The sequence below is a fragment of the Sminthopsis crassicaudata genome, chromosome 1 (genome assembly GCF_048593235.1).
Source record: "Sminthopsis crassicaudata isolate SCR6 chromosome 1, ASM4859323v1, whole genome shotgun sequence".
Taxonomy (NCBI): Eukaryota; Metazoa; Chordata; class Mammalia; order Dasyuromorphia; family Dasyuridae; genus Sminthopsis; species Sminthopsis crassicaudata.
The window spans coordinates 273,310,142-273,332,079 of record NC_133617.1 but is presented as its reverse complement, the minus strand read 5'-3'; the positions used below and the strand labels follow the sequence as shown (position 1 = coordinate 273,332,079).

Sequence of the window (21,938 nt, the reverse complement as noted above, 5' to 3'; positions counted from 1 at the left end):
AGCTGGACTCCTTGGATTTGACATTATCATAATCACCACCAATTATAACACATTTCTTTAGCTTCTTTCTGTTATACTGCTATTCCCAAAGATTATAAACTCCTTAAAAGCAAGGACTACATTTCTTTTTACTTATTTGTATCCACATTCCTTCACACTATGGCTGGGGCATTTAATACATCTACTGAATTGAATGGAATCAGCTTTCAACTCCATTTCCTGTATCTTTAAAAAAAAAAAAAAAAAAAAAAGGAGATCTGGATAGTTTACTACATCAAGCTTAAGTTTCCCTTCCTAGTGGCAAGGTTCAATGGCTAAAGTGCCAGACTGATAATTATATACTCTGAGTTTGAATTATATCTTAAGATACCTAGTACATGTGTCCATGTACTAATACTAACAATAAGATATACCCTTCACAATCTGACTTCAATATATCTTTCCCAGCTTATTTCATCTAACATTCCCCAATACATTCTATTTTCTAGCCCAAATGGCTTACTTTTCTATACATAACATTCTCATTCATCCCTGTCCCTTTGCAAGGCATCCTCTCTTGCTTCTGCTTTAGAATCCCTTAAGCTTCCTTAAAGGTTCAATTCAAGGGCCACCTCCTATATAAAGCCTTTCCTAATTCCTTTTGCTGATAAATCATCCCCATTAATTTTAATTCCTCTCTATTTTTATGTATACTTCTCTTTGTGTATTTCCTCTATATATTTTGTGTATGTTGTCCATTCTTCTTCCCAATCCCCCAAGAATTGAAGCTCCCTGAGGATAAAAGTTGCATTACTTTTGTCTTTGAGCCACACTGCTAGGGACTCAAAGCAATTAATCAGTAAATGCTTGTCAAATTGAACAGGAAGGATGAGCAGGGTTAGATTATTTAACAACTTTTTCCCTTCAATCCATTCCCCATACTGATGCTGCATAAATCGTCTAAGGTCCTTCTTCCATCAAATTATTTTATTCAAAGAACTAAATGGCTTTCAACCAGCACATCAAAATTTAATGCTAAAATGACCAGGTATTGTCAATTTGACACGAAATGTTAAAATTTTATTTTAAATAAAAATTTTTCATCCTACTACCTTTTTTAATTTATGCATTAAAAAAAACTCACTGCATCAATAGATGCAGCTTGATACTCTGAGGTTTTATTTTCTTTTTGAATTCCTTTGCTTGTCAATGTTGTTCATGATGTTGCCCCATTCTAACAAAGTTTATTGATCACTATTCTGTCTTTTTCTTTCTGTCTCCTTCCCTCCTTTTTAACATTAGGTACCCATTACTATTCTAAGAATAGAAAATAAAAACTTAAATCATAAGTTATCCACTTACCTACCTACCCACCCCTCTGTCTATAGCTCACAACTCATATCTGTTCCAAGGCTTTTTCAGACCACACTGAATTTACTGCCTTTATGGTCAGTACCATAGCACATGGTACAACACAGTCCAAAGTGTTAACACGCTGCAAATTTACTATTCTTTCTCTTCTTCTACCCCTTCCATTCCTGAACCATATAGGAAATAAGCACCACTACCTTTTAAGGAAAGAACACTGAAATTAACAAAGAAAAAAATTAGTGCATTAATACTGTATTTTCCAAACTAATTGAATATAGAACATTTGAGGGCTACCAACAAATGAATTCATATACATGCGCATGTACACATGCACACAGGCACATATTCTATAAATTCTGGTGTGGAAATATGGAAAAAAAAACTTAGCAAAACAGGAAGGCTAGAAAACTGTGAAACAAAAATAAAATTAAGAGTAATTTTCACCTAGAAAAACTGTTACTCATTCTAAATGTTGTTGAAGCAACAAAAATTGTTGTATTTAATGCTTTAAAAGAAAAACCATTGCTAGCTTTATTTTCTCAAGGAAACTTTGTTGAACAATAGGACCTCAATGGACAAGGTTTGGAGAATACTGTTACATTATTAGAAAGTGCAAGTGTGTCTGATAACACCAATAATTGTAAAATGAATATAATAAGAACACTTATGGGACAATATCTGTAAAGTGATTTACAATTCTTAGGGTCATAAATGCCAGTTATTATTATTTTAAAATCTTGTTTGGAATGTTAATGAGGATTAATCAATTAATGGCAATTATCGTTCATATGCTAAGCAAAAATTAAAACAAGACCCAAAATCTTTTACAAATGCCAAAAAATATTCTCTATGTATGTATGTGTATATTAACCATATTTATGATCTTACATACAAGTTGAATATAAGAAGATAGCAGAGTTATATTCAAGATTAAAGTACTTATCTAGCAAGAAGAAAAAAGAAAACATTACAATGCATTATGTCACAAAAGAATATAATAAGCCAGGTAAAATATCTATTTAACCCATAAACTATGTGAGTTATATACATGATACTCTAGTAAGTTGAAAATATAACTCTTTGATACCACAATAAGCCACTTCATTGTTAACATAAGAGATCCACTTTAAGTTCACTATTTTTGAATTATGTATAGTAACATATGATGTACATTGGTATATTGTAAGCTATCTAGCTAGATAAGGCTAAAATGAAATACCTACCATGAATGCCAGGAGGCTGAACTTATGGAAGGCAGAAATCAATGATTGGAATAGAAAAACTGATAAAAGGAAAAACTTGGCAAACTAAATAACTTTTCTACATTCCCTTTTCTTATCAACTATACTGCTTTTGGACTTTTCTGGACTTCTCTATCATGTCTTCCTTCTCCAGGAAATTTATCATTGAGAAACCTCATTATTGTCAAAGACTAAATCTGTCTAGTACTCACCTCTTATCATTACCTTCTGCCCTTCTAGTTGGAGAACCTAACCATTAACTCCAGGGCCTCAGTTTTCCATTAGATTGCAACCTCCTTGAGGGCAGGGGCTGTTTTGTTTTGTTTTTTTAAAACCTGCATTTGTATCCTCAGTGCTTAGTACAGTGCTGGCACATAATAGGTATTTTATAAATGTTTACAGACTGACATTCCAATGTTAGCAATTGACCAGTCCATCTTTAATAAATTGTACATATTGATAAACTAAATCTATTTATAAATTTTGATAAGTATTCTGTATTATATTCCAGAATTTAATATAGCAAGGTCATTTTGAACATTCAATTGTTTATACTATTTTTTAAAAGTACTAGAAAATGACAAATACTGGAGGAGATGAGAGAAAAGTTGGAACTTTGATATAATGCTGGTGAAGTTGTGAACTCTTCTATTCTAGAAAACAACTTGGAACTATTTTTAAAGGATTATAAAAACCAGGTGTAATTTTTGTCTGTATTCACCCCCCAAAAAAAAAATTAAAAAAGGAAAGGACCTAACAAAAACATTTATAGTTTTTCTTTTTTTGTGGTGGCAAAGAATAGGAAATTGAAGGGATGCTCATCAATTGGAGAATGGCTAAACAAGTTGTAGTATGATTGTGATGGGATCCATGATAGAATATTTTTTATGTTCTGCAGGGATTCTTCAAACTTTTCCCACTTGCTATCCTCTTTCACCAAGAAGTTTTTACATGACCTTGGTGTATGTGTGTGTAAAATAAGTATACAAATCAAACATTTACTGATGATAGATCATAATTTTGTGACTCCTTCATTCAGTTACAATACTCCCTTATGTGTTTGAGACCCACAGTTTAAGCAAGCTGGGTTCAAACTGGGTTCTAAAGAAGTGATGAGAGACAGCCAGATGTCATAATGGATAGAACACTGTCCAGGTCTCAGGAGCTCCTTGAGTTAAAATCCAATCTGACACCTGACAATAGCTGTGTGATCCTAGGCAAATCACTTAACCCTAATTGCCTTGGGGGGGGGGGGGAATATGAGGAAGAGGATGGTTTCAGAAAAATGAATTGATGAAGAGTGAAATGACCAGACTCAGAAGATCATTGTACACAGTAACAGTAATGTTGTATGATGATCAACTGTGAAAGACTTAGCTACTTTGAATAAGACAATAATCCAAGACAATTTTGAAAGGTTTCTGATGAAAAATGCTCAACAAAGAACTGATGAATTCTAATGATTTGCATGATTTTACCTGTATAACTGACATCATGATTTTGCATTATAATTGACATATTTTTAACCTTCTCAATGGGAAAGGGAAGAGCTAGAGGAGAAAATTTGAAATCAGAATTAATGTATAAAATGAACAGTGGGTACCCCTCTCCCCTGGTTAAAGGTCTCCATAATATGATAAACAAGCTATAAGTATCCCAAGAGGCAGTACTTCAAAGTGAAAATAGAAAACAATCCTTAGTATTAATCAAAGTGCTTTCATATTGATCTTATTTGATAAATACACCAATGAAACAATGCAAACTATTATAGTGCTGTTTTGGCCCTACTTTTACCTGGATCTCAAACATGACAATTTTGGTAAGTGTTATTTTTAAAAGTGAAATAGGTTTTCCTTCACATGACAATGTATCTGAGAAGTAGCATGGAATGATATTGATGGGTGACCTTAGGAAGACTTGGATGCAAAACTCAGGGTTTAAACATTCTTAATATTCACTAGCTGTGTGGACATGAGAAAGTCAAAGTTAAATCTTAATGAGTGTATTACAACTCCCTAAAGGATGGAGGATGAAGGGAGCTCAGAGAATCATAGGATATTTCCTTATAATAGGCTTTTTTTTTTTTCTGCCCTGAAAATATAAAAAAGCTATGAATTGAGTGGTATTTTCTTTTTTCCCAAATGTCACATGGATGAAAACTTAAAACTATAATTTTGAGATTTTAAAAAATATTTAGAATTAGATCATGCAGCTCTCTAAATAATCTTGGGGTGAAAGGTAGATGGATAAAGGTAAAAAAGACAAGAAAACTTGGGAGAAAAATTTTGAGATCATATATTCCCCATTCAAAAAAATAATTCTGATTGGTACATGGTAAGTGCTTAATAAATGTTTATAAATCAATATTTATTATAGACATATATGTATAATATATAATAATTTAGAAATCAATGTATGATGAGTGTGAACAGGCTACAACAAACTTTTGAAGAATGGAATAAAAAAATTTAACTTGGAAAACATAAGTACAATAGAAAAAGGTAGGCAGGATAAGTATTAAGAGTGCAAAATGACAGGTAGATAATCTAAGTGCTCTATTGGTGTTCTCAAAATGTCTGGAGACATTGAAGAAGGACGCCAACGTGTAGGACCTCTGTGGAGCACTTACAGGAGAACACAAGGCAGAATGGCACAAGAAGGAGCTGAAAGTAGGAATGGATTTTTATCTGCATGGTTAGAGAAAACATTTGAGTATTAGTGAGTTCTTTTTTTCCAAAAGAGCTCTAGAAGGTACAAAATACTATTACAAACAGTGGCAGCAAAGAAATCACTCCTCATAAACTTTGATCGAAATAAATGAATTATAATCAAAATAATCTAATAACAAAAATATTTAATAACAAACTTCAAAACTTCAGGGCCTATGCCAAGAAGTGGTTATTTGATTTTTCTTCAGGACATTCATGATAGAAAAATCACATATCCCATTTTATAGATGGACAAAAATACAAGCTAAGTCCAGTACTCTCTTCATAAAATCACTGTCTTAAGAGCTTAGAAGTTTAAGTGCCCAACAAATGTCAGCAACAATAAATTACAAAATTAAGAAATAAACACAAGCTTTTATACAGTATAACACTTTATGATTACTCCATTCACTTATCACAAGTCAACCTATTGGTGAATTTTAATTGGATAAATTTTAAAATCATCGAATCACAAGAAAGAGCTTAAAAAGATGACCAACTGAATTTAAACTCTCTGAACTATTCTCCTGACCTATACTACATCTTTTCACAAAATAAGGAAACTAGTTAGAAGGCTTAATGAAAACCTGAGTTGAGAACATACTCGGTTCTGAAAAAAAATTACTTTCTAGAGGATGTTGCTTTCCAGGATTCCAGGACTTGCTTCAGGGCAATCATTCTCAAATAGCTTATAAGCACTGTATTAAGGTGGAACCTAGGGATTTTTCAAGGGCATTTTTTTCTTTTATGCACATCTATTAAATTTTCAAATGAGTAGAAATTACTAGCAAAGATTACAAAATAATTATTTCAAAGGCCTATCTAAAATATTTAAATGAAGGGTACACTAAAATATATGTGTGTGTATTATGTGTGTGTGATGCTCATGCAATAAAGGAAATGATAACCAACTGAAATAGATTTTAAGAAGCATGTACTGCCACCCCTTTACTTATGTACTCAACTTATAAGTTGGTTGTTCTGGCAATATCTGATCATTGCAAAAAAATAAAAATAAAATAAAATTCAAATTAGTTGCTTCACTTTGTGTATTTTTTAAAAATGTAAATATAACATTTTTTATAGTAAATCCACATTGTAATTAGAATTGATTTTCAACAATGTATATGATGACTGAAAAAAGAACTTAAAATAATTAAGAACCTGGAGACTAGAGTTCCAATTTTCTTTTGGCCATTAAGTTGCTATATGATTTTGAATGACAAATTATAGCCAATGGGCTTCAGTTTTCTCATTTTTAAAAGGAGAGGGTTGGATTAGACAAGATCTTAGTAATAACACAGAAGTTGAAATTACTACTTTAAAAAGATGAATTAACCTTAGCAACAACTTCAGAGAATTATCTTGATTTTAAGACTGAATTAATTCTAAATAGATCCCTGGATCAAGAGACTGAAAATGAGGCAAAGGGTATTCTACACAGGATATTACTCTGCTCATTCCACAGAAGCTCAGAGAAAAATTTTTTGGGGTGGGTGGCTATGTCTATTAACTGAGAGAGCTTAAAAGTTAAAAACAAACAAAAAAAAACCCTCAAAAAAACTTACATCTGCCAAATTGGAAAATTTTCAAAGAGCAAGAGAGATCAAGTGAATAGTGTTTTTTTTCAATGTGAGAACTCCTTTTACCCAAAATATTCAGTCAGCTAGTCATTCAATCAATAAAACAAAGCCCCCAATTATTTGTCCTTAGACAATCAAATCCTTACCTATTTTCCAGCTTAATCAAACTACTACTCCCTAATACACAAACTTTCTTAATCTGAAATATTTTACTTATAGTCCCCAAAACAAGGTCTTGGCCTTCCCTAACCCCTCAATAGAAAAATGAAGTCTACTTTAAAATGTTTGCCATAGTTATTAAACAATTTAAGTTTTCATATAAAAGTTATCTGAGTTTCATATTTTATGTTTAAGCTCTTTTATGTGATTTTCAAAACACAACACATACAAATGTAATTCCTAAATAAAGTTGCTTTTTACTTTCCTGATTCTTTTTTTTTTTTTTTTTTGGTGACTCAAGCCATTAACAGGCTCTCACATGTTTTACATATAAACAAGGTATTGTTGTATTGTAAGGTAATCTGTACTTTAAATTAAAAGTACATTACATTTTATAAACTTTAGAGTTTATAAAATAATCACAAGAGCTTTATGAAGCAGGGGAAAAGTATTGCTTCCATTTTAGAGATGAGGAAATTCAAAATTATATAACTTATAAGTACTATATACTAATATGATTCAAATTCAGACCTAATTATAAGTCCAGTGGTCTTTCTATATCATAAAGAAGAATGACATTTACTGTTTCTGCTTGCTGAAATTATGGATTAGGCTGGGATTAGATATAGAATATCAAATTCCAAAAACAGAAAGTGGGTCAGTTTGCTGAGTAAATTATAAACATGAAATAAGTCTAAAAAATCTGGATAACTGACTATCCTCCATGAAAATCTAACCCTAATGCATCACAGTGATGAGGTAAGGACTCTGGGTTCTTCTACCCTACCAGCATGAAAAAAGATCTTTAAAGAGACTCAGTGTTGGACTCCCAGTACTTCTTATGAGGAACAGTCTAGCTAATTGGGAATGGGGCCTAGAGTTTCCAGATAGATGGCCATCAATATAATTTTTTCAGTTATAAAAACTCATGAAATATATTGTATAATGGAAAAAATATTAAATTGGATTCACTTATACTTCCTGTTTTGCTATTTACTATCTGTCTATCCTGTTAACTCACATATAAATTAGCTGTACCACTAAGGGTTTCTTCCTGCTCAAGATCTGGTTTTTATCTACTGAGGTAAAAAAAGGTTCATAACTATGAACTTGTTTAAAACATTTTTGGGGTGTAAAAAATTACCTATGCATATGTACTGTCAAAAATGTTATAATTATAAAATTAATTTAAAAATTAAAAAGAAATAACATTTTTGGGGGAGTAATAACTCTACTATTGATTTGAAATGCTATGAGATTTTATGCATTTAAGGACATTCTGAAAAATGGTCCAAGCCACATTTGGGAGAGGAGAGGGAGAGGAGCTAAGTAATAACTACTTACTATAAGCCAGATATTTCACAAATCAAATCTTATCTTGGTCCTCACAAACAATCCTTTCAAGTATTTATAATCTCCATTATACAGCTGGAAGGAAGCTGAATTCAGAAGCAGCTAGCTGGCCCAGTGGATAGAACTTGATGGCCTTATAATCAGTTAGATTTGAGTTCAAATTCAGTCTCAGATACTAATTTTAGATCAATTAACTTCTTCTTTCCTTAACTGTAATCACAATAGCTTAATATTTTAAAGATTGGATTAAATTAAATGGGATATATAAATATCCCACAGGGCTGGACAGAAACTAGGAACTTCCATTTCCCACCTCCCAACTCCAGATCAAGTTCCACTGCCCATTTCCATCCCGAAGAAAGCAGTCATTTTTTAACTTGGATGTTTTACTTGTTTAAAAGATTTTTGAATTCTAAATTCTTCCTTCCTCCTGCCCCTCCCCTATCCATGGAGAAGGCAAGCAATATCAATTACACAAGACTCAAAAGATATTTTTAAGTTTCAAAAAGACTAGAAATGATAGTGGGATCCATACACACACAAGTTATCTTTCCCCTCCTGACTCCCTTCAAATCTCTAATAAAAACAGATCATCTGCTTATTTTCCCCTCCCCCATCACTAATGCTCTCATTACCTCCAATTTACCCTTTTCACCACGTCTGCTTAAACTTTTCCTCCCTTTCCGCCCGAGACATTTTCCCAAGACCCCGGGTATCAGGTACATAAATTACGTACACAAATCCAACAGTTACGGATAATAAATCACTATTTCACGACCGCGCATTCGGTTACGAGCCCGCGTCTGGGGCGGCTAGGTACAAATTGACTACGGCACGCACAGCTGGTTAGTAAACAGCTCGGTCTCCCCCGCACACGGAGAGTCCCGGGATGCTGCCTTCCTCCGGCCCGGCGCCGGCACGCAGCAGACACGTAACAAAAGCTTACACACCATCCGGACCTTCAAAAGCAATGACTCCCCCATTTCCTACGGGGTAAAAAAACAAAAGCCAACGCGTGGACGTGGGGGGCTTCCCTGGCGCGTTACCGCGCTCTTCCCTAGCCTAGCAGCGGCTACTTTGAGATGTGGGAGGTTGCTCGGTCCCGGTCCATGGAGGCGGCCTTGGGGGGAAGCCCGACCCCGGAGGGAGCGCATACCCTCCGCCGGGTGCCAGGGCGCGCGTGGGAGCGAGTGTCCGAGGGTGTGCGGGAGGTGACTTCAAGTCATCCAAGGACGACGTGTCGTTGTAGACATGTGAGAGAAAACAGAAGGCGTGCCCACGTTCTCCCATCCGCCCCGCTCCGTTCCCGCAGGCCCTCGCCCAGCTCGACCCGCTCCCCCTCTTCCCACCCCCGGGCTACCGACACCAACTGGGCCCATAGCTGCGGCTCCGTCGCCCCAGCCTCTCTCTCTAGCCGCTCCAATCGCCCTCTCCCTCCCGGAACTCCCAGAATCCAGAAGCTGCCCCCTCCCCACCTGAGCAAACGGCCTTCCTGCGTCTCTCCTCTCTCCTAGACCCCCTAACCCCACCCCTCCAGCTCACCAGACCCTCCGCAACAGCCAGCGCCTCCTTCACCGGCTTCGGACTCGGGGCTGGGAGGTTCCAGGGCCGTCATCGGCACACAGCCAATCACCTCCCGGCGCCGGTTGCGCCCCGGGCCTCCGTCGGCCAATCGTCTATGTTCCGTTAGCGAGGGGGCGGGTCCTAAGTCCCGCGCGGCTCTTAGGGTGGAGAGGAGCGCCTAGGAGAGGGTCAAGTTGCACCCTGCTGGGTCCCCAGCTGGGAGTGGGTGCCGAGGTCGCTCTGCGCATGTGTGTTTGGGGTGTGGGAACGGGCCCGGAGGCGTCATGGGGCAGGGAATGTGGTGCTGCGTCCTCCGCTCTTGATGTTTGCTTCTGTGGGCCGCCTCTTTGAGTGGCCTTTTGTTTCTTTGTGTGAAGTCCCCGGAAGCTTCGAATTTTGAATGGGACGACCTTGAGGGTGCTATGCCGAGAAAGCCTGATCAATTTTAAGATTCCCAACAGCCTCTTAGGTAGGAAAGCTCAGTGCATCTCTGCGCTGAGGACTTTGGACCCAGTCTGCAGTTCCTGTTCTGAGGCCCTCTGACTATGGGGATAGTGTATGTCCAGGGCTTAGTCACTAAACTTTTAGTTTGTGCTGTGTTGTGCAATATTATCCGTGGTAATGTGGTTTGAACATAGCAGTGCTCATCCTTTGTATTTCCTCACCCTTTCCGGATTCATCCTCCTCTGTGACCAGGGGCATTCTGAAAGCAATGGTGCACACTTTGACACTGATGCTGACACTCATAAGGCATTTTTAAATTTCCAATAAAAGAGGGCGGGACTACTTAACTGTGAAGAGCAAAAAGAGACACACTGGTGAATGAGGTAACACATATTATGAGCTCAGTGTGACTTCACTAAAGTTCATTCAACTTGAAACTGGAAGGAGAAAGGTTGCAGGACCAGTTTATAACTGGTTGCTGTCAACAGATACTGAAGCAACTGGTGATTACCTTTTGTAACAGAAATTCAATATCTTTACGCCATTTACCTACTTTTTTTTTTTCTAAAGTTATAGTCAGCACCAGATAAATTAGTCACAGCAGAAGCAAAATTACAATTGACATGAGTGATCAATAAATATTAAAACTGAACTTCATTTTTAGTAGGATTTCAAATTAGCGGAGGTCAAACTGAAGTATTTCACTTTAAAAGCAAATTTGTCTAGTAAAAATAATTTGCTAGAAGTAGAGATACTCACTTATTCTACTTATATTTGCCTTTATACCGTTTTCTACAGCTAATCGTTTACTTTTAATACTTTAGAAATTTATTTGGCCTGAATCACCACTACAGATGAATTAGTCCCTGATTTTGTGGTTCTCATTACACTGAATAAGACTCTTTTCTATGACTAGTTGGGGAGGCAGAAGACGTTTTCTGTCCATTTACTACCACTCCCTCTTGTGGTCTTAAGAAGAAACCATTTAATCTATCTACTGAGCTAAACACAAAAGACTTTGTTACAAGTAAAACAGAGTATAAAAAGATGAATTGCTTTTATTCATACTATTTGACTTCACCTGGATCTCATTTATTTCCTGAAAAGAGTTGAGAAATCCTGGAGAAAATGGAACAAAATCAGGATTAGAACCAATGCAACAATAAAAATAATGTAAGTGTGTAGGAGTATGAATTAAGGAGTAATTTGGACCCTGGGTAAAGAACACTTCCCACCCAGCAACTCCATATTAGTTCCTGTGTTGTGAGTGGAGAAAGGAAGATCCAGAGAAAGTGAAAACAATACAAAAAAACATTTCTCATAAGTGTTGTTCTATAATCAGTATTAGTGTCAAAAGTATACATCCATCATTGCTTCCAGAATACCTTCTCTTTGGCCCCTTACTTTCTCTTTCTTGGGTTTAGGAGTTGCTGGTTTAGCAAGGGACTTTGCAAAGCACATTTCTAACTCCATGAATTATGTTGCAGTTTATTCTGGGAGGTAGGGGATACAACAAAACATCTTAAGAAGTATTCAAATTTTGACAACTGCGTTAGCACCCTGGTACCTTAGAATCAGCCGGAGTCAGGATAAGCAAAAGTTTTTTATTTTTGGTCTTTAGAGGTAGAAGTGAAGAGAGTGCACAAGTAAGATCTCTGCATTTGTCTTTCTTGCAGAAGTGACCCTGGCTAGTCTCACTGAACCACCTAGCTCCTCCCACAATTCTCTGTATACACTAAACGATTGGGCCAGCACAGGATAGTGGGAAGGGCCATTTTCCAAGCATATTTTTATAGAGTATTGTCCAATCAGTAATTAGCCTCAAGTGCTCAATTGTCCAACCTGACCCCAGTGCATTGACTCAAAAGATCCAGCCCTTCTCATCTCCTGCTTTCTTTTGTTTTAGAATTTGTTTAGAATGGTCACACCATCTCTGATTTCTCAGGGAGGTGAGAACCCCAAAAAGGAGGTGATCATGCCTCCCCCCTACATCTTAGGAAGGGAGGTGAAAGCACTAAAATGGAGATAATTACGTCCTCCCTGATATCTCAGGAAGGGAGATGAAAAGCACCAAAGGGAAGTGAGGATTGCTAGTGGGTTTCTGGGCTGAAGGATCTTATTAGAGACAGGTATGCATAAACCCATCAGCATGGGAGGTATTATACAAGCACATAGCAATATTGCACAGGCTATTAGTGATGACTCTCCCCACAGTCAGTGTAGACTCGATGTGGTGTAACAAACATGAATTGTACATGCAAGTAGTGATATAACAAACAATATAAATCAACATGGTCTTGTAAAAGGTTTTCAGAAGTCCTAGAAGGTATGTAAACAACAATCACACATACACTTTCTTCAGCAATCAAGAGATAGTCCAAAACCAATCTATTGTCCATTGCTTCATGTGTCCATGAATCCAATGATCCCCGCAAGTTTTTGAAGTCCTGCAATGTCATGTCCAGGTTAGCTCTCTAAAGAGCTCAGAATCAGCCAGAATCAGGATAAGCCAAAGTCCTTGCCCCTTGTTGGGCTCCAAAATATAATGTTCTGTTGTCTCTCAATTATAATCCTTCTCTGGGAGGAGGTTTCTTTTATGTAAATTCTTTTCTCTGGGAGCAGGTTTCTTGGGAGTCTTCTGGAGCCTCCAGCCAGAGCAAAGGTAGACGTGGGAATGAATCAGACTCACCTCCAAGAGTGGGATTGTAGGTTTCCCGGAAGTCAATCCTACTTGTGAATCTCAATGAGCAGGCTTTTCCTTTAGTTCTTGTGAATCTGCTCTTGTCCAAGTGTCCCCAGTCAGCACCACAGTAGAATCTCCAATCATCTTCTTCCTGAATCCTGGCTCCTTTTATCATCTCACAGAATGGGCTTGTGGATACTCAAAAGGTGTAAACTCCTTTAAGAAGTCTAAAGGTGTAAATTCCTTTTAAATGTGTGAACTAAAGGTATGAACTCTGAGCTAGAGAATTGTTAAGTATCAACTTAGCACCTAGTAAGGATTCTAACACTGCAATAGTCTTTTTTCATGACTCAGGGATTCCAATGATTCCTCAGGGTTTTGAAGTCCAACAATTTTTGATGTCCATGAGTCAAACGCCATAACTGCCATGCTCTTTCAGTGGTGGGCACAGTCAGCAATGGAACCACCCAATGTTTCTTGCGTCTTCTCCTTTGTTTCAAGGTCTGCTCCATCTCTCTCTGATGGACAAGGCAAATATGGCTCGTTGGCACCCATCTGATTCCTTCTCCATCTGTGGAGATACAAGCAAACCCTCTCCCCCAAGCAGTTAACCTATCTGGTCCCTTCCATTCACTATGTTCTGGATCTCTCCACATCACCTGGTGATTATATAAAAATAGTGGACCTGCTCACACTGGACACTGCCCTTCCAGTGGGTTATAAAACCTGTCTGCCGAAACCAGTGCATCTTTGTCAAAAATCAAGAAGTTAATAGTATAAAGAGCTAAATTTAGACATTCTCTAGGGTTACCTGTGGCTCCCCCTTTCTTTTGTTTTTGGAGGACACACAAGAGCAAGTGAGAAAACATCCAGGTAAGATTTATATCTTGTATGTCCACTTTCATAGTGGATTTCCAGGTCCTATTTTTGATGGTAATGCAAAGGCAAGATAGCCTTCTAACCATATTGGCCAATACTCCTTTGTTTCAAGAAGCTCAAGAATCTCATTTTAAATATCATCAGGCTGTTCCAGCTTTATGTTTATAATTTGGAATAACAAGAGAGGAAGCTAGGTGTTAGGTTTTTACTAAGTGCTAATGAGATAATGAGATAGTAGGTTTTTACTAAGTGCTAAGTCTGTACTTAACAATTTTCTAGTTCCGGCCTTTCCTGGGAGTTTGACTTGTGAATTCCTAGGGAAGAGCTTGCATACTTAGGAGGAGCGAGTTCATTGGTTGAAGTACTTCTTCCCAGAAGCCCTTGCATTATCCCACGCCCATTCTCTGGGAGGATAAAGAGGGCAGCTCTGGAGGAAAAAGTCAGTCTCTGCTCTAGACCAGACTTGAGGCAGCTCTCTGCAGGAAGGGAAATCACTTCTCCTCTCTACTATTGCCTGTCCTTGAGGATTAAAAGGTATGCCGGTGGTGAGTAAAATCTTATACTGTGCACAAAAGTGTGCAAAATGTTTAAAAGTATATGTAGGTCCATTGTCTGTGTTTATTGCTTGTGGCACACCCATAATTGCAAATGGTTGTATATGGAATTCGTGACCACTCAGACTGTCTCTTTTGCTGCTGGTATTTCAAAAGTGAATCCTGAAAAACTGTCTACCACAACATGGATAAAAGACAGACGACCAAAAGATTTATAATGGGCCACATCCATTTGCCAAATTTCATTAGGTCTCAAACCATGAGGATTCTTCCCTGGAGGGAGTGTAGGAGTGTGGAAAGGAATGCAAGCTGTACAGGCTTTTACTATGTGCCTAGCTGCGATGATCCAGTCTAGCTCCTCTGAAGTCCTTGCCCCACATTGTGGACGTCAATTTTAACGTGTTGTTGTCTCCAGAAGCTGCCAATTGCTCTCTAGGAGGAGATCTGCTGTGTCAACTCAAATCTCTCGGACAGATTCTTCTTCCTGTAGAGAACCGTTGTCTCCAGACAGTTGCCATTAATTCTCGTCCAGAGAAGTGATTTCCCTTCCTGCAGAGAGCTGCCTCAAGTCTGGTCTAGAGCAGAGACTGACTTTTTCCTCCAGAGCTGCCCTCTTTATCCTCCCAGAGAATGGGCATGGGATAATGCAAGGGCTTCTGGGAAGAAGTACTTCAACCAATGAACTCGCTCCTCCTAAGCATGCAAGCTCTTCCCTAGGAATTCACAAGTCAAACTCCCAGGAAAGGCCGGAACTAGAAAATTGTTAAGTACTGACTTAGCACTTAGTAAAAACCTACTATCTCATTATCTCATTAGCACTTAGTAAGAACCTAACACCTAGCTTCCTCTCTTGTTATTCCAAATTATAAACATAAAGCTGGAATAGCCTGATGATATTTAAAATGAGATTCTTGGGCTTCTTGAAACAAAGGAGTATTGGCCAATATGGTTAGAAGGCTATCTACCTTTGCATTACCATCAAAAATAGGACCTGGAAATCCACTATGAAAGTGGACATACAAGATATAAATCTTACCTGGATGTTTTCTCACTTGCTCTTGAAGTTCCTTAAAAAGCTGATATATATTAGAGGCTACAAATTTTATTTCGGCTATGGCAATTCTTTGTACCATACTTACTGAATAATACATACAGATATTATATTTATATCTCCTGTATAATAAGTAAGAGCTAGAATGATTGCATACAATTCATTCTGCTGACTGGATTGAAAAGGAGTTTATAGTTAAGTCATGATAATATATAGTGCAAATATTATGTTTGGGTAGTTGGTCCTTTAAGAGGAACATTAGAAACCTTTTCTTCAAGAATCCATCGCCAATTATGTAACAGTCTGGTTATCTTTAATGGAGACCCATGTGTACAATTTGGAGCCATGGCTAATAAAATTTGCCACTCTGGGATGGTTTCACAGCACACGTTAACTTGTGCATTAGTATAAAAGGTGTATATCTTGTCAGGTCTTATCCCAGATAATTGTACTGCTTGCTTAATTGCCTTTAATAAAATTCTAGCCACAAGTACTGGGTAAGGAGTAAGGCTTTGTTTTGGTTGTGCTGGGAGGTTCACCCACTCTATCACACTGTTTCCTTGATGGACTGCTGTAGGTGCCTCTTGTGTAGCAAAAACTGATATTTCCAAGGTTTTTTGAGTGACTCTCAACCACATTGGATAAAGCCGGTTCAACTTCTCTCAAAGACTCTTAAGCTTCTTTTGTAAGCTGGCATGGTGAGTTTAAAGCACTGTCGACCCTTAAAATGTCATAGAATGGTTGCAATTGATAGGTAGTCAAGCCTAACACTGGATGCATCCATTGGATATCTCCTATCAATTTCTGAAAGTCGTTTAAGGTGTTTAGCTTCTTTGTTCTTAAGGAGAGTTTTTGTACTGTAAGCACCTTAGAATATACTTTATATCCTAAATATTGAAAAGGAGCATGGCTTTGAATTTTTTTCTGGAGCTATGTGCAATTCGTAGTTCCTTAGTGTTTTTATGGTCTTTTGTAGACATGCTTCTAACATTTATTCCTCAGGTGCACATCCCAATATATCATCCATATAATGTAATAACATTACTTTTGGAAATGCTTTTCTACTGGAGTAAGAGCAGCAGCAACATACATTTGACACATAGTAGGGCTGTTTTTCATTCCCTGTGGCAAAACTATCCATTCATCTCTTTTATAAGGCTCAGCTAAGTTAACGCTGGGCACTGAAAAAGCAAATCTTTTCATATCCTCCTTATCTAGAAGATCCTTAATATCTATAACCCAAAGAGGCCATTCTCTAGGCAATTGAGTAAGAAATGGAAGTCCAGGTTGAAGAATTCCCATAGTTTCCATCTGTTCATTTACCTTTCTTAAATCATTCATCATCCTCCATTTTCCAGATTTCTTTCTTACAACAAATACAGAGGAATTCCAAGGACTTAGAGAAGATTGTAACTTGTTCAAGTTGCTCCTGTACTATATCTAATAAGGCCTGAATTTTATGGCTACCTAAGGACTACTGGTCTATCCACACTGGTATATCAGTTTTCCATTGGATGGAACAGGTGAAAGTATTGGCAGGCCTTCAACAGCAGCCCTGCCTAAAAAAACAAAGTACTCATTTTTAATCCTAATTGTTGTAAAATGTCTCTTCCCCACAGATTGATAGGGATTTTTCAATTATAAAAGGAGTAAAAACTCCTGTTTCACTTTCAAATATCCATCTCAAAGAGGTAGTACTAACTTCAGTTGATATTGATCCTTCTAGCCAGATCTTTGGCCAGTGACTGGGCCACTTGGCACCTCTAATGACTGTATGATCTGCACCAGTGTCTACCAATCCTTCTAATGGTATGCCATTTATATAGATAGTGAGCATAGGTCTGTCAGCTGTCACAGCTGCTGTCCAGTATATTCCTGGATTTTGTTGCTTGGAGTCAGAATTTGGGCGACTATCACCAGATTGCTTATTAGGAGTCTGTATCAATAAACCTGATGCTACTATTTCCCCTGGTTGATAAGTCACACATTGTCTAGCTGTATTAGTGACTGGGATATTATCTACACATTCCCCAGTTTCCCACATCAGTGTATGGATGGACACTATTTTGTAAGTACACTCAGGAGGTGAAATGATCAAGCCTACTGTGCCTGGAGGCAAGGGATCCCAAGGCTGGAGACGAACAGAGTTCACCTCTCCAGGGAGTATTCTCAGTTGTCTCACCTGCATACAATTCTGTTCTCCCCAATTGTAATCCCTTCCTCCCATCAGATGGCTTCCTGGCTGATTGATCATGTCTGGATATTGAACTTCTAGGTATTTTCTGGGTGTAGCATCGGCTGCCATCATGCCACAAGTATTTTTTGCCTTGGGCCCTGGGGCTGGGCCCCTCATCCCGTTTCCCTAAATCAGTCTACATTCTGATGCCCAATGGAAGCCTCTGTTATATTTTGGACATGGGGTATTGGGTCTTGTTTTCCCACCCTGTTTTCTCACTGTCTTTATGCCAACATTGAGCTTTCAGATGCCCTACTCTACCACATTGAAAGCATTGACGAGTCTCTTTAGAAGTCCCTTGCCAAAAGGGATCCTGTCTTCCCATGTTGGGATCTTGGGAAGTCTGCCTCATAGCCTGGCTATAAAAGGCATTTGTGCTCACTGTGGCACAGTGTCTTATGATCTCCTCTAAAGGAGCATCCCTATGTAGTCCTAGTATAATCCTTCTACAAACCTCACTAGCATTTTCTTTAACAAGTTGCCTTATCATAATGTCTGTTACTTCATTTTCACCATTAGTTCGTATGACAGCTGTCTGCAAACATCCCACAAAATCAGCAAAGGGTTCATTTGGCCCTTGTGCAATTTTTGTGAAGGCCTCACCCTTCTCATTTTTACCGGGGAGAAAAGCCCATGCTTTTATAGCAGCAGCACCAATTTGCTCATATGCTGCTAAGGGGTAATTAATCTGTACTGAAATGTCTACATAAGAATCTACACCAGTTAGTTGGTCATAGATGATTGGAGGATAAACTCCATTATGATTATTTTGTTGGGTTTGTATCCTACAGAGCTCACTATATTCAGAAAGCCACAAGAAGTTTTGTCCAGGTTCTAAGCATGTCCTTGCTATAGATTTCCAGTCCCTAGGGGTTAAGAATTCATAAGCCAAATTCTGTAATAACTTCTTGACATAAGCTGATGTAGCCCCATAAAGAGAGCAAGCCTTTTTCAGGGTCTTTGAGGATTTCTATATCAAAAGGATTTCTATAATTTCAAAAATTTCTATATCTACTTTCTTGACCTGAAGAATTAAACTGTTGAATCATGGGATACATATTGATTTTCAAATCATCTAAATCCTGCCCTTCTTCTGTGGCTTTAAGTAGTACCTTTTGCAATCTAGTCATAAGAGGGGGTGATTGGGGGGAGGGAGGTGCTGGTGATATCACTGCCTCTTCCACTACTCCTCCTCCCTCCATCCCAGAAGGGGAAGTTAATGGGGGTATATCAAGAACCAGTTCCAGATTAGGCGGAGTTGAAGCTGCCTGGTCAGAGGGAGAATCACCATGTCCTTTGCCATGCCCTTTGCCATACCTTTAGCCATGCCCTTTATCCTCACTTAACTCCACATGCCCTCTAGTGATATTGTTATTAATCTGTTCATTGTCTTTCTGTTTTTCCTCACACTTCCTTATCTGGCTGTTCTTAAAATGTTTCTTTTTTTTATATAACTTGCAGGATTCTTTAAGGCCAATTGTATTATGTCATATGTTTAGAATGTTTCTTTGGAAATTGAATCAGAACCATTATCATTATAATACTCACATAGTTGATCTCCTACTAATTTCCAATTATCTGCCCCTATATCTTCTTCACTGAAGAACCAAAGGGACGTATGCTCTAATGTATCCACAAATCCATCAATCTGCTCCCAAGTCATAATTAAACCCTGTCTCTTTATCAGTCTGACTATGCTTCCTGTAGATCTCCTTAGGGGTAGGGAGAATCTTTTCCTAATATCTGCCTCATTTTAGCTAGAAAAAGTTACTAATTTAGCCCTTAATAAAGTAAGTTCCCTGTTTGTCTATTAAAATACTCACCCTATTTCCTGATCCCTGAGGGCTGCTTCAGTGAAATTAGGGTCCTTGGCTCCATGTTGGGTGCCAAATGTGGTGACCACATTAGCACCCTGGGTACCTTAGAATCAGCTGGTGTCAGGATAAGCAAAAGTCTTTATTCTTGGTCTTTAGCGGTAGAAGTGAAGAGAGTGGATGGTAGGATCTCTGCAACCTCACCTCATTGTCTCTCTCACAAAAGTGACCCTGGATAGTCTCACGGCACCTCCTACTCCCTCCTACAATTCTCTGTATACACCAAATGATTGGGCCAGCACAGGATAGTGGGAAGGGCCATTTTCCAAACATATTCTTATGAGTATTAGCCAATCGGTAATTAGCCGCAAGTACTCAATGCATTGACTCAAGAGTTTCAGCCCTTTATATCAAATTATATAAATAGTTGTATCTTAAAAAAAAACTAATTTGAATTGTCAAAGACTGAATAGAGAGCTATTTCAGTATAGTCTTTGGTAAGGAAGTCTTATCTTACAATTATATTTTTTTAAAAATTGTCATTCCCTAGCTAGTTGAAAAAAGGTAGAAAGGTGGAAAGGAAAGAGGTGAAGTTTGGAAGAAAGATAACAATAATTGGAGTCAGGTTAGATCTGTGAATACTGTTTCTGGCACTTGTGTGACCAAGTGCAAATCCTTTAATTTAAGCAATATTTAAACAATCGATTTTTATTAAGCTCTACTACATGCCTGGTCCCTTATAAGGATACCAAAACAAGGCAAAAAAGGCAGTCTTTGCCCTCAAGTTTACAATCTAATGGGGAGACATGTAAACAAATGTATTCAAAGCAAGTGCTCTCTATTTGTCTGTCTGTCTGTCTGTCTCCCTCTCTGTCTCTTTATCTCTCTCTCTATACACACACACATTATATTTATAAATACACACACACACACACACACACACACACATACACACACACACACAATAAATAGGCAGTAATTAGCAGAGGGAATTCCCTGGAATTTAGAGGAATTGGGGAAGCTTCCTATAGAAAGTAGAATGTTATTTGGGACTCGAAGCTAGAGAGGTCTCTAGTCAGAACTTTCCAGGCATGAGGGATAGCCAAAGAAAATGTTGGGAGTGGAGAGTGTCTTGTTTATGGAAGGGCCTAGATGTCAGTGTCACTATATTGAAAAGAGGGTGAGGAATTCGGTGTATAAAGACTGGAAAGGTAGGTAAGATCTTGGCTAAGAAAAGCTTTGAATGCCAAACAAAGCATTTTCTATTTGCTCCTGGAGGCAATAAATCACTGTTGTGGTTGATGTAGGCACCAAATGATGTGATTTAGGAGAGCATTTGCTAGTTAGATTGAGGTTAGGCATTGAATAGTAAGGCACCAAATGTTGGGTTTGGTCCTGTGAAGAATTCATAACTGCCATTCTCTTTGGCAACAGGTAGGTTTATTTAGAAGAGGTTACAGAGAAAATGAAGAAAGATAATGGACACCAGGAATGGTAAATATGAAATAGAGTTGAGAGTGTATGTAACAATTAATAATGGAAAAGACAAGTTCCCTAGTGGAACACACAATTAACCAGGAGAAAGGGAACATTCCATGAGACTGGAGTATAGGCTTAATTGACAGGCAAACTCCTAAAAGGGATTTAGCACCCTAAAAGAGTTACTTAGCTATAAGAAGAAAAAATCAAGAAGAGATATGGTAGGTGGGAACGGAGAGGAGAAAGATATCACAAGGAAGAGTACTGTGGCAGGCTGTAACCCAAAAGGGGTTCAGCAAAGATAATGTGAGCTAAGGATAGATTTATAGGGGAAATTTAACCTGAGCAGTTTGACATAACTCTGATTTCTGACCAGGCATAGCAAATTGGGGCTATTCAGGACCTCCACAGAGGGTGGGACTATAAGATTGAACTGATCCATTGAAGTGCCCTTCCCTGCATGCATCAGTACTTCAGGCTTTGTCTGTCTCAAATGATTCTTCCAGACCTCATCTACTCCATTGGAGTGGAATTTATTGAATAGGACATGGTAGTGCAAGACGTGTTGTTTAGGAAAATCACTCATGACTGAATCAAGGATGGATTGGAGTGGGGAGAAAATTAAGGCTGGTGATCAACCAGCAGCAATTACAATAATCCAGGTGTAAGATGATGAGGGCCTATATTAGGATGGCAATGTCAGAGGAGAGAAAGGGGAGGATAAGAGAGAAACTCTTAGAAAGGTGAAATCAACACATCTTAGCAACAGGTATGCGAGAGAGATAATGGGGAATCTATAATGATCCTAGATTGTGAGTCTGAGAGGATGTTGTTGCCCTTT

At 38.1% G+C, this 21,938-nt stretch overlaps 1 protein-coding gene across 9 annotated transcripts in view; it reads right to left on the bottom strand.

The window, feature by feature from the left end:
• MTFR1 (mitochondrial fission regulator 1) overlaps positions 1–10,690 on the bottom strand; it is a 55,738-nt gene extending 45,048 nt beyond the window's left edge. The window contains exon 1 of one of the 9 annotated variants that reach the window (XM_074278784.1): positions 9,937–10,690. The gene's annotated coding sequence lies outside the window, so the exon portion shown is untranslated. Of the gene's footprint in view, positions 1–9,130; positions 9,281–9,869 lie in introns of those variants that run through there. The other 8 variants (XM_074278780.1, XM_074278787.1, XM_074278782.1 and 5 more) reach the window with 8 other exon arrangements.
• Between the last annotated feature and the right edge of the window lie 11,248 nt (positions 10,691–21,938).